Here is a 14,476-nt window from a genome sequence, read left to right as displayed (position 1 = left end):
AAACCTTCCAGAGGCGCCGCCATCGCGAAGCCAAGATCTGGGGAACTGGAGTCTCTGTTCCGGCACACCGCCGAGACGGGGAAGTGCCCCCGGAAGGCTCCTCCATCGACACCACCGCCATCTTCATCAACGCTGCTATCTCCCATGAGGAGGGAGTACTTCTCCATCGAGGCTAAGGGCTGTACCGGTAGCTATGTGGTTAATCTCTCTCCTATGTACTTCAATATAATGATCTCATGAGCTGCCTTACATGATTGAGATTCATATGAGTTTTGTATCACAATTCATCTGTGTGTTACTCTTGTGATGTTATTAAAGTAGTCTATTCCTCCTTCACGGTGTAATGGTGATAGTGTGTGCATCGTGTAGTACTTGTCGTGGGCTATGATCATAATCTCTTGTAGGTTATGGAGTTAATTATTACTATGATAGTATTGATGTGATTTATTCCCCCTTCGTAGTGTGATGGTGACAGTGTGCATGCTATGTTAGTACTCGATTTAAATTGCAAAGATCTATTATGCTCTAAAGGTTACTTAAATATGAATGTCGAATGTTGTGGAGCTTGTTAACTCCGGCATTGAGGTGCTCTTGTAGCCCTACACAACGAATGGTGTTCATTATCAAACAAGAGTATATGTAGCACAAAGGAAGAGAACTTATTTATTTATGTGATCAATGTTGAGAGTGTCCACTAGTGAAAGTATGATCCCTAGGCCTTGTTTCCAAATACTGCAATCATCGCTTGTTTACTGTTTTACTGCATCTTTACTTCCTGCAATATTACTACCATCAACTGCACGCCAGCAAGCACTTTTCTGGCGCCATTACTACTGCTCATATTCATTCATACTACTTGTATTTCACTATCTCTTCGCCGAACTAGTGCACATATACATCTGACAAGTGTATTAGGTGTGTTGGGGACACAAGAGACTTCTTGTATCGTGATTGCAGGGGTTGCTTGAGAGGGATATCTTTGTCCTCTTCCTCCCCGAGTTCGATAAACCTTGGGTGATCCACTTAAGGGAAACTTGCTGCTGTTCTACAAACCTCTGCTCTTGGAGGCCCAACACTGTCTACAAGAATAGAAGCACCCGTAGACATCAAGCACTTTTCAGGCGCCGTTGCCGGGGAGGAAAGGTAAAAGGCACTCATACTCCGGTCCCAGGTAAAGTACTTTTCTGTTGCCGTTGTGTGTGTGCTCGAAGCTATTTCCTTTAGATCCTGCAATTGCATCTTTTTGTTTCTCGTTTTACACTAGTAAGGCATACTGGAAAACATCTGTGAGCTTTTTGTACTATTTCCTGAGTCAAAACATGAATGGTTTAATGCGAAAATTAAAAAACCTATGGAACCTTATTTGCATGCTAGTGGCAATGATATTAGTATGAACGCTTTGAACACCATTGTTGCTAATGCTATGGAAAATGCTAAGCTTGGGGAGGTCGGTTTTGATGAAAATGATCTCTTTAGCCCTCCGGGTATTGAGGAGAAAGTTTATGTTGATTATGATATGCCTCCTATTTATGATGATTATAATGATAGTGGTCTTTTGGTGCCGCCTACTATGGAGAGTAAATTTTATTGTGATTATACTATGCCTCCTACACTTGATGAGAATAACAATGATAGCTACTTTGTTGAATTTCCTCCCACTACAACTAATAAAACTGATTATGCTTATGTTGGGAGTAGTAATAATTTTATGCATGAGACTCAGAATAAGAATGCTTTATGTGATAGTTATATTGTTGAATTTGTTCATGATGCCACTGAAAGTTATTATGAGAGAGGAAAATATGGTTGTAGAAGTTTTCATGTTACTAAAACACCTCTCTATATGCTGAAATTTTTGAAGTTACACTTGTTTTATCCTTCTATGCTTGTTGCATCATGCTTCATGAATTTGTTTATTTACAAGATTCCTATGCATAGGAAGCATGTTAGGCTTAAATTTTTTTTGAATTTGCTTCTTGATGCTCTCTTTTGCCTCAACTCTTATTTCTTGCGAGTGCATCATTAAAATTGCTGAGCCCATCTTAATGGCTATAAAGAAAGCACTTCTTGGGAGATAACCCATGTGTTTATTTTACTACAGTAATTTTGTTTTATATTTGTGTCTTGGAAGTTGTTACTACTGTAGCAACCTCTCCTTATCTTTATTTTATTGCATTGTTGTGCCAAGTAAAATCTTTGATAGTAAAGTCATACAAGATTTGGATTGCTGCGCAGAAACAGATTTCTGTCTGTCACGAATTTCGATATGCCTCTTTGTAGGTAACTCAGAAAAATCTGCCAATTTACGTGCGTGATCCTCAGATATGTACGCAACTTTCATTCAATTTGAGCATTTTCATCTGAGCAAGTCTGGTGCCTCTTTAAAATTCGTCTTTACGGACTGTTCTGTTTTGACAGATTCTGCCTTTTATTTCGCATTGCCTCTTTGGCTGTGTTGGATGGATTTCTTTGTTCCATTACCTTCCAGTAACTTTGTGCAATGTCCAAAAGTGTTAAGAATGATTGTGTCACCTCTGAACATGTGAATTTTTGATTATGCACTAACCCTCTAATGAGTTTGTTTTGAGTTTGGTGTGGAGGAAGTTTTCAAGGGTCAAGAGAGGAGGATGATATACTATGATCAAGAAGAGTGAAGAGTCTAAGCTTGGGGATGCCCCCGTGGTTCATCCCTGCATATTTCAAGAAGACTCAAGCATCTAAGATTGGGGATGCCCAAGGCATCCCCTTCTTCATCGACAACTTATCAGGTCATTTCTCTTGAAACTATATTTTTATTCGGTCACATCTTATGTACCTTACTTGGAGCGTCTGTGTGCTTTTATTTTTATTTGTGTTTGAATAAATTCATGCTTGTGTGGGAGAGAGACACGCTCCGCTGTTGCATATGAACACATGTGTTCTTAGCTTTATTCTTAATGTTCATGGCGAAGGGTGAAAACCGCTTCGTTAATTGTTATATGGTTGGAAACAGAAAATGCTGCATGTGGTAATTGGTATAATGTCTTGAATAATTTGATACTTGGCAATTGTTGTGCTCATATAGATCATGTTTAAGCTCTTGCATCATGTACTTTGCACCTATTAATGAAGAACTATGTAGAGCTTGTTAAAATTTGGTTTGCATGATTAGTTTCTCTAGAGTGTAGATATTTTCTGGTTAAGGTGTTTGAACAACAAGGAAGACGATGTAAAGTCTTATAATGCTTACAATATGTTCATATGTAAGTCTTGCTGCACCGTTTTATACTTGAGTTTGCTTCAAACAACCTTGCTAGCCTAGCCTTGTATTGAGAGGAATTCTTCTCGTGCATCCAAATCCTTGAGCCAAAAACTATGCCATTTGTGTCCACCATACCTACGTACTATGTGGTATTTTCTGCCATTCCAAGTAAATACTTCATGTGCTACCTTTAAACAATTCAAAAGCTATTATCTCTTACTTGTGTCAATGTTTTATAGCTCATGAGGAAGTATGTGGTGTTTTATCTTTCGATCTTGTCATTTACTTCTGACAGACTTTCACCAATGGACTAGTGGCTCATCCGCTTATCCAATAATTTTGCAAAAAGAGCTGGCAATGGGGTTCCCAGCCCCAATTAATTAACTTGCATTAATAATTCTCTTCACATGTTTTGCTCTGATTCATCAGTAAGCAACTTAATTTTGCAAATAGACACTCCTTCATGGTATGTGATTGTTGGAAGGCACCCGAGAATTCGGTTAGCCATGGCTTGTGTAAGCAAAAGGTTGGGAGGAGTGACAAGGGATTAACTTGTCAATGCCTACGGATTATAGGCTAGGGTTTAGTTAGAAGTAGAGGGCAAGTAGATCTCGAAGGTTTCAGCCGAAAAGTACTCGACGATTATGAAAACTAGGGTTTGTGAACAACGATTCAATGATCTTCTCGTCCCTCAACTCCCCCTTTACATAAGAGGTGGAGCCGAGGGTTTCGTTTTGTACAAGTTACAAAGTCCGGGACGGTTTCTAACTCATCCCGCCAGATTACAAATAACACTTCCTATTACAACTCTATCTTTTCCTTAAATATATCTTGGGCTTCCGAATCTTCTTATTCTTCGAGTAGTGGGCCTTCAATAAACCCCGGGTACTATATCCGGCAGGCCCATTTGGGATGCCTATGTCAGTAGCCCCCGAGATTTTGCTTGAATCATAGAATCGGGGAAAATCTCCACTCGTTTATTTTTACTCGAAAGCTCTAACTTCCATACTTCTTCTCATAAAATTCTATATTGTACAGGGATATTGGTAGTTGGGGCTAGTTCATCTGACGGATCAGGTACTAGTTAACTGCTCTAGTGGCAATCCGCAAAAACCTACTTCAAAATCACGTCCCTGGACATGATCTCGGGATACGGGTGTAAACTTCGACAGGTGCCGCTTAAGGTCTTACCATTCCGTCGAGTCCCGATCAAATTTATCGAGTACCTAACGCGTCCGTTAGGATTTTTCTTCGTATCCGTTGATACGGATAAAAGTAGCAGAGCGCAGTCTTCGGCGATGCCACACCCAGCGAGAATGGATCCGGGGTCTTACCTTCGCAAATTTGCGGCATTCGGAAATTGATCGCAACTTTGGCGTTCCGAGAATATATTGTCGAGTGCTTTTCCGGCTGTTGGAATGGCACATTTTATCGAGTCAAATATGACTTATATTATTTTCCCGATGGGAGTATATGTAGAGTTAATTATAACTCGAAATATACTCTCTTGCTTTTCTATCTTTCTTTCTTCTTCCTTTTTTTTTAAATTTCATCGGGCACGCGAACAGCGTTCCCGATGGGAGTAGCCCCCGAGGCTACAGCCAAGAACTTGTGCTTGGTTGTAGGCTCAACATTTTAGTCCACCTTGTCGCTATATTGCCATTATCTCCCGATATTCTTTCTCTCCCTTTTTTTTTCTCTCTCGGGTGCGCGGCGCTCCCGATGGGAGTAACCCCCGAGGCTACAGCCAAGAACTTGTGCTTGGTTGTAGGCTCTCACAATTTCTATATTTGCCATAGTCGAAACTTTACTTTTTTCGAAGTAGCCCCCGAGCATTTGGGCAAAAACTTGTTTCTGACCAAAGGCTCTCGAAATATGCAAATGACTCATCCTGTCGCCATTCTCCTTTTGTTTTTCTTGTCGACATATTTTCCCTTGGCAAATTTTTCTTCAACTCTATTAATGGCCGAGTTTTTCCTGCCTTGTGGGTCCATTGTTGCCACCACGTTGACACGTCGTGCAAGTGGGGGACACACGTCCTCCGCTTTTCCTGGCGCACATTCTGTAACCTCGTCAATGTTGAAATACTATGTTACCCTTGTTGCCACGTGGTGATCATCTGCTGCATTCTTTTTTGCATCCAACGGTTCCGTCGCTTCACCGCACCTCTATATAAGATCATCTTCTTCATCCTCGAGCACTTCCGCTCGCGCCGCTCTCCTTATCTCCTCTGCAAAAACCTCCTCTTGCGCTCTCGATTCCCTGAGCTTTTCTCCTCCAAGCTACACTTCCGCGCCATTGTTGATGCCACCGCGTCGTTTGACGAGGCACAGCACGCCGGAATCCTCCATGGCCGCCGCGGATCTTGGGACGGCGGAGTGGGAAAGGTCGAAGATTTCCAATCAAGACCTCAACCTCTTGAAGAAACTTGGGATTAGCAAGAAGCCCAAAGCGCTCTGCTTCCCAAGCGAAGAAAGCTACCCAGCCCCTCCAATGGGGTACCGGGTAAGTTTTGTCGACCATCTCATCCGCGGTTTGTCCGCCCCCATTCATCCTTTCCTCCGTGGATTACTGTTTGTCTACGGTCTTCAACTTCACCACCTCACGCCAAACTCAATCCTCCACATTTCCATTTTCATTACTCTTTGTGAAGCCTTCCTTGGCGTCTCGCCCAATTGGGCGCTATGGAAGCGCATTTTCTTCTGTCGCCGCAATGGTTCTCCCAATGTCGCCTATAATATAGGCGGCGTTGTTATCTCTGTTCGCTCCACCGTCGACTACTTCGATGTGAAACTCCCTGACTCCGTTCAAGGGTGGCGCAAGAAGTGGTTGTACATTCGAGAAGAAAACCACGGGTGCGCAGAGGACAACATTCCTCCGTTCGATGGTGCCGAGAAGATTCTTCGTCGCCGTTCTCGGGATGCGGAGGCTACCGAAGAAGAAAGATCTTCGATCGAGGCCCCGATGACTCGCATCCATGAATTACGTGAACACTCGCGGCAAAGAATTGTCGTGTACCCAGATTACTCGTGTATTTCCTTAAGAGTAGAGTGCAACCTCTTCAAGCTCGCAAATTTCCTCTCCGGAAATATACTCGGCGACGAAGACGTAGATCGACCGTCGCCGGATTTGGAGGTTAAGGACTTGGAAAAGCTCGTCCGAAAAATCTCTTCTCTTAGCAAAAAGGATCCTATCCCTTCTTCTTGTCGCGTAAAACCTTACAGTGCCGACAATGCGCTTCCCAAGGTAGACTTTGTCTAGTTGTTTTATTGCTATCTTACTATCTTTTTTGTAACTCCTTTGTCGACAGACTTCCCCTGTTTTTATATAGAATCATCCGAATCTTGTTTCTCTTCCTCCCCTTCCCGAAGGTGGAGATGTCGAAGAAAGGGCTGTTGTCACTGATGATAACCAAGAGGCCCCCTCTTTTGTGAATGAACCCGCAGATTCTCGAAAATCTGCGGGATCTGTTGAAAAGGATGCTGCTTCTGAAGGTACCACCTCTGCACAATCTCCTCCTCCTGCTGTTTCTCCAAAGAACAAAAGGAAGAGGGATGATGTCGAAGATTCCGGGACTTCTAAACCCGAAGAAACTGTTCCTTCACCGCAAAAGGCAGCTTACGATCCATATCTCGCGAGTCTCATCAGTTCGTAAGTTCCCTGTCTTTTTTTGTTTTTCTATTCGAAAATTTTTGCTTGCCTTGCTTTTTATGCTGTCACCCTTTTTCGATAGTGATGATGACGAAGAAACACCAACTTTGGATGTGGCTGCTCGAACGAGTACGTCACGTACCCTAGTTATTTCAGAGCCGCGAGTTGAAGGGGAGGAATCCTCGCCTCCTCAACAAAACGTCGGCGTGTCTACTCCTCCTTCGAGCCCCCGAGCCCCTTCACCAAAAAGGGCAAGGGCGGAGATCATCCGGAGCCTACTCTCCAATCGAGTAGCTCCTCTAACCCTCTTTTGGAGGATGTAAGTTTTTCACTTTCTTGTCATTGTCTATGTTTTCTTTGCTTATTTCGATGTACCATCGTATGTTTCTCATACCACCATTTTCTCCTTTCCTTTGTTTAACAGCCTATGATCAAGGATCTTCTTCGCATCGGTGCCCAATTTGTTGGGTACCGTGAATATGCTAATAAAACTGAAGGTAATGTTTTGCTTTTTCCCTCTGCCCTTTTGCTCCTTTGCTGTCGAAATTTTTAACTATATTTATCTTCTTTGCCGAAAAATCGGCGGAAGCCAATGAGCGTGCCAACACACTTGCTCAACAATTGGAGCATAGTAAAGAGGCTCTCAAAAAGGCTGAATTGGACGCTATTGAAGCTAGAGCAGAGGCTGACAAGGCCAAGGCTGACGCTGCTGGTGTCGAAGATCTTAAAAAGAAACTTCACACTGCCGAAACTTCACTAAGCGATCACATAGCTGCCCAATCTGCCCGCGAGGAGGCGCTCCTTAAGCGTATAAGGACGCAAAGTCGCCGCTTCGTTAGTAAGTATCTGTACCACTTCGTATCTTTTGTATTTTCTTCTCTGCACTCGTTTGTTGCTCAATAAGTTTCTTTCTTGACAGTGAGAACAGCTCAAGAGTTTGAACTTGAAGATCCCGCCAATGATCCTCTACTTGACGCCTTTTCATTCCTCGAGTTTCATGGATCAGAGGCACGCGAAGGCATTGATCAGGCTAAAGCAGGGCTGTCGCGGCTCTTTCCTTATTTCTTCCCAAAGAAAGAGGAACCCGCAACTTTCCTTAATCTCGCCAAGTGCTTCAATCCCTCTGAAGATCTTGGGCTGAGAGTGCGTCATGAGAATATGAAGGTTGCCGTGGAAAATACTCGTTGCCTTGGTTGTCGATAGCCGACAAACTATCGATCGGGCGAAAGTTGGAGACACTCGAACAGATAGAACAGTCGAGGTGGAAATCTTTGATCAAGGCAGCTAAACCCAACACGAAGAAAATCCTGGCTTATCTCGGCATCCAGCCGTCTGCAACTCCTAGCTCATCAAAGCCGGAGGTCTAGTTGAATGCCTCTTTTCTTTTTCTTTTTAGCGTACCTCTTTCTTTTGGCTTTGTCGCCGTAGTGTTTTTGGCGATAACTGCTTCAATAGGTCTCTAGAAGGTCCTTCTTTTGTAATAGACATGTATATATTTTGGAGATGAATGGAAATCTATCTTTGCTCAGTGATTGCTGTCGAAATATTTCTTTTTTCCAGTTAATTTTTGACAATTATACATCAGCTCCTGGTCCCTCCAATATTTCGCCTTCTTCTCACTTAAGGAGAACTGCTGACGCTTCACCTGTCAAAGATTCCTTACCGCAAGAATTGGATGAACTTCGGCACCAACTTCGATACGTGAAGAAGCAATCACTTGTGATGATGGAAAAGTGTCGTAAGTCATCCGAAGCCGAAGAAATTGCGCTACGAGCAAGCTCGCGAGGCCGTAGCAGCTAGGGAAATTGCTGCATCTGAAGCGGAAAAGGCGACTACCCGAGAAAATTTCATGCTCGAGTTAATGAATGAGGCCAGTGCGGATATGTCGGGTATGTCTATTTCGTCTTCAATATCTTCCGTCTTCATGCTACGTCTTCTTAAAGTTTGCCGCTCTTTTGTTTTAATAGGTCCCTTTACTGATGCTGTTGCCGAAGAAGAGAGGGTAAATACTAGGACAAACCTCCTTGTTAACCTTTCTCTTGATCATGGTTCTTTGTTCTGGGCTACCCCAGAAAGGACCCGCCAAATTGTCAGATTTCAAGATCGCGCCTCCCAAACTCGCGACTTCCTTGACTTCTGTACCAAGACCTTGTCTATGGTTTATAATTCCATGTTTCCTCGAAACGCTCAACCAAAGACTCTTCTCGAGCTAATGGAAAAGTTTAAGGATGCCCACAAGATCCATGACTTTGTCAAAGCTCAACTGGTAGCTGGCGCCAGATTTGCTCTCATCATGCTTCAGATCTGCCATTCAAAACTTGATCTGACTCGAGGTTGTTGCGAAAGTCCATGAGAAGGTGCGGCGCCGAAGAGTTGGTGTCGACCGTATTAACACGAAGGTTTCACCCATAGCTGAGGAAATGATTGAAGACCTTCTTCGTATGGATGCCGACTTTTTTGTAGATGGACATTATGCTGATTTTCTTGGTGCCGCTCCCGAAGAAGACAGGATTACCCTTGACAATATATTGAACCATGACTAACTTTTTCCTTTGGTAACTAATTCTTCCTTATAAATCGTGATTGTGATTATATTGTAAAGTGAATATCACATTTCTATATTTGTCTAGCCCCCAAGTATTTTCGGTGACTATTTGCTGTATTTATATAGTGCGAGGTTTATAAACCAAGGCAATAATATGTAATCTTTGGCAAGTATCAGCCCCGAGCTTCTTTATTTAGCACTATTTTGTATTTTTATTGACTCACGAGGTATTTGAGTACCAAGGCGAGACTTTACTCTAGGCGAGTCTTCGAGTATCTTTGATGTCGAAGTTCTATATTTATTTTGCGAGGTTTTTAGACCAAGGCACTTACGATTTTTGATGTGTACACTGTATTTATGATTGCTGGCTTCTGATTTTGTTATATTTGGCGAGGTATTAATGTACCAAGGCGAAATATTTCAGTGCATCTATGTTGTATATATTTTGAGACTTGGGCGTTGAGCCTCCGAGCATGTCGAAAAATAAGAAGTATATCTCCACTATCTTTATTATATTGCAGCACCACGAGCCCGCCTCATTAAAAACCTTTCCCGGCCCCACTCGGTGCCCCGAAAAAGGAAAAGAGTGCGTCTGAAAACTCGTGGGCGTTTCAGTACATTTGAAGTTTTACAAGGACTATGTTTTAGCTCTTAGGCGTAGAACCGCCTAAGTTGCGCCACGTTCCAGGGGTTTGGCTCCTCCACCCCTGTCTTCTTGTCCTTTATCCTGTATGCTCCTCCTCCGATTACTTCCGTGATAATGTAAGGGCCAAGCCATGGTGACTCGAGTTTTTCATGACTTTTTTGCGTGAGCCGAAGAACTAGGTCGCCCACCTGAAAAGATCTTGGCCGCAAACGTCGACTGTGATAATTTTTCAAGTCCTGTTGATATTTGGTGACCCTTGATAATACTTCGTCTCGAGCTTCGTCGAGTGCATCTACATCGTCTTCCAATGCTGTTTTTGACGCTTCTTCATCATATGCTGTGACTCTAGGGGAGTCGTGCTCTATTTCTATTGGAAGTATTGCTTCTGCGCCATGGACTAGAAAAAACGGGGTTTCTTGTGTCGCCGTATTTGGTGTTGTTCGGATGCTCCACAAGCACACTTGGTAGTTCTTCGTGCCGTGTATGTCGAGCTTTTTCTAAAGGTCCCAACAGGACGCTTCTTGATGCCGTTGCAGATGATGCCATTGGCTTTCTCGACTTGCCCATTGGTTTGAGGATGTGCAACTGACGCGAAGTTCAGCTTGATACCCACCTCTTTGCAATAGTCTTTGAATTCATTGGATGTGAAATTGCTGCCGTTGTCTGTGACGATGCTTGTGGGGCACTCCAAATCTGAAGACGAGGCCTTTTATGAATTTTACCGCGGATGCTCCGTCCGGTGAATTTATCGGCTTCGCTTCTATCCACTTTGTAAATTTGTCGACGCCTACTAGCATGTATTCCTTTCCTCCCGGCCATGATTTATGTAACTTGCCCACCATATCGAGTCCCCATTGTGCGAAGGGCCACGACAAAGGTATTGGTGCTAGCTCGCTCGCTGGAGAGTGAGGTTTTGCGGCAAACCTTTGACACGCGTCACAAGTTCGTACTATGTCCTTAGCGTCCTCAATTGCTGTTATCCAGTAAAATCCTGCCCGAAAAACCTTGGCTGCGATAGCTCGACTACTTGCGTGGTGGCCACATATCCCTTCGTGTACATCCTTCGAATTATTCTTCCTTCTTCAGGTGTGACGCACCTTTGCAAGACGCCTGAAATACTTCTCTTATATAATTCTCCCTTAACCACTGTGAAAGCTTTGGAGCGTCGAATTACTCGCCTTGCCTCGACTGGATCGTCGGGTATTTCTTTCCTGAGTATATATGATATGTATGGCTGCATCCACGGTATCTGTATTACCATGACCAGGTCTTGCTCTTCTTCTTCTTCCTCTTGCTTCTCCTTGGTAGCCCCCGAGGGTTTCTTCTCCTTCTTTTTTGATTTTGTCGACTCAGTAGATCTCTCTGTTATCTCTTCCCAGAATACACCTGGTGGGACTGCAAGGCACTGCGACCCGATGTTTGCAAGAACGTCGGCTTCGTCGTTGCTCAATCTACTAATATGATTTACTTCGCATCCATCGAATAACTTCTCGAGCTCATTGTACACCTCCTTGTATGCCATCATGCTATCATTGATTGCGTCACATTGGTTCATAACTTGCTGAGCTACCAACCGTGAATCGCCAAAGATTTTTAATCGAGTTGCTCCGCGAGCTTTCGCCATCTTCATCCCGTGTATGAGAGCCTCATATTCTGCTTCATTGTTAGATGCATTAGGGAACGTCATCCGAAGGATGTATTTCAACTTGTCGCCTTCAGGTGATATGAGTACTACTCCTGCACCAGCCCCTTCTAGTCTCTTGGACCCATCAAAGTTCATAGTCCAGGTTCTCGACAAATCTGGAGGTCCTGTATTTTGCAACTCCATCCACTCTGCGATGAAGTCCGGCAGTATTTGCGACTTTATTGCTTTTCTTTTTTCGTACGTGATGTCCCGAGGGGAAAGTTCTATTCCCCAAAGGGAGACACGACCCGTAGCTTCCGGATTGTTCAGTATATTTGACAAGGGAGCTTCGTTGACCACTATGATCGGGTGTGCCGAAAAATAGTGGCGCAATTTCCGTGCTGTCGTGAATACTCCATATGCTAGTTTTTGGTACTGAGGGTATCTTTGTTTTGAGGGAGACAAGACTTCGCTCACGAAGTATACTGGCCGCTGCACTCCATGGATTTTCCCTTCTTCTTCTCTTTCGACAACTAAAACCGTGCTAACCACTTGAGGTGTGGCCGCAATATACAACAGGAGAGGTTCCTTTTCCTTTGGAGCCACCAGGATTGGTGGTGTCGAGATTTTTCGCTTCAGATCTTCGAAAGCTCTATCGGCCTCTTCGTTCCACTGGAATTTATCTCCTTGTTTTATCGGCGCATAAAATGGTAATGCTTTTTCTCCTAACCTCGGCGACGAATCCGCTCAAAGCTGCGACTCGCCCGGCTTAGCTGCTGTATTTCTTTCAACTTCGTTGGCTTTCTCATTGTTACTATGGCTTGTATTTTGTCGGGATTTGCTTCAATCCCTCTTGCTGAAACTAGAAACCCCAGAAGTTCTCCTGCTGGAACGCCAAAAGAACACTTTGTCGGGTTCAGCTTGAGGCAGAATTTGTCGAGGTTGTCAACAGTTTCTTTGAGATCCTCGATCAGCGTTGCCCCCTTCTTTGACGTTATGACGACATCATCAATGTATACTTGCACGTTTTTCCCGATCTGTGTTGCTAAACACTTCTGCATCATCCTCTGATATGTTGCTCCCGCATTTTTTGAACCAAAAGGCATTGTCTTGTAGCAAAACACGCCGTAAGGTGTAATAAACGCTGTTTTGGCTTCATCATCTTCTTTTAATCTGATCTGGTTATAACCAGAGTATGCATCCAAAAAGGAAAGACGTTCACAACCTGCCGTGGAGTCGATGATTTGATCGATCCTTGGGAGGGGAAAGTGATCCTTAGGGCAATGTTTGTTGAGACACGTGAAGTCGACGCACATGCGAAGGACTCGTCGTGTTTTTCTTCGGCACCATCACCGGGTTAGCTACCCATGTGGCTTCTGTAGATATCTCTCCGATAAAACCAGCTTCCTCTAGTCGATTTATTTCGATAGCATGGCTCGCGGTTTGGTTCCGAAAAACGCCGCAAAGGTTGTCCGATTGGTTTCGTTGTTGGATCCAAATTTAGGTGGTGCTCGGCAAGTTCCCCGGGTACTCCCGGCATGTCAGCTGGACACCATGCGAAGATTTTCCAGTTCTCACGGAGGAACTCGACGAGCGCGCTTTCCTATGCGATATCCATGTTGTTTGCAATGGATGTCGTCTTTTTGGATCTGTCGGGTGAATCCGCACCTCCTTAGAATTTTTCTCTCGTGTTGAAAGTTGATTCTTTGTTTGGCCTTCCAACGTCCGGCGATACGTCGTAATCGGTCATGCTTTTCGACGCCAAGTATTCAGCTTGCATCCCGAAGGTTTCGATAACCGATGGAAATCCTTGTCGCACTTATCGCCTAAGGCAAAACTCCCTTTGACCGTGATTGGTCCCTTGGGTCCAGGCAATCTCCATAACAGGTATGTATAGTGTGGTACTGCCATAAATCGAGCGTATGCTGGTCGTCCCAACAAAGCGTGGTACTGTGATGGGAAATCCACGACTTCAAACTCCAGTTTCTCGATTCTATAATTTTCTCGGGTTCCAAACTGAACGTCAAGGTTGATCTTTCCCAATGGGTAACTTGGTTTCTCCGGTGTGATGCCGTGGAACCTTGTGTCCGTTGGCTTCCGGTTTGCTAAGGATATGTTCATCTTCCTCAATGTATCCGCATACATAAGGTTTAAGCTGCTGCCGCCATCTATGAATACTCGAGAAACGTCAAATCCTGCGATAACTGCCGCGTGAATAAGTGCTGACCGCCCCGGTCGAGGAACTTGCTGCGGGTGGTCCGCTATGGTGAAGCCGATGTCTTGCCCCGACCAATTGAGGTACTCCACTCGTTGGTGGAGGCATTTTTTCTGCCATGAACACCGTCGTGAGATTACTTTTTGAGCTCTATTGGACGGCCTTCCCTTCCGAATCATCGACACTCGCTCCGTTGGAATTAGGATCAACATAGGGTGGTGGTGCAGGTGCTGCCGCTATTCTAAGCTGGTGTTGATTGTTCTCTCGTAATCGCGGGAGGTGGCGGTAGGTGAACTTCGCTCCCGGGCTCCCGGGGATTTCTCTCGTGCTGCTCGAGCGTGAGCATTTTCTCGCGTATCCGAACATTGCCTGAAAATTTCGACAGTCTTTCCGCAGGTGCCCCGACCGTCTTTTCCCGTTGTCGTCGAGGAAGAAGTGCATCTGGCACGGTCCGTTCAGCATTTCTTCGGGGGACATGAAAGGTCTTGGAAACTTTGGTCCGCTATTTTGTCTATTGCGGGAGTCGTCTCTGTTGTCGCTTCTCTGCTCATTAC

The sequence above is a fragment of the Lolium rigidum genome, chromosome 1, assembly GCF_022539505.1.
Source record: "Lolium rigidum isolate FL_2022 chromosome 1, APGP_CSIRO_Lrig_0.1, whole genome shotgun sequence".
Classification (NCBI taxonomy): domain Eukaryota; kingdom Viridiplantae; phylum Streptophyta; class Magnoliopsida; order Poales; family Poaceae; genus Lolium; species Lolium rigidum.
This window is presented reverse-complemented; position numbering follows the sequence as displayed.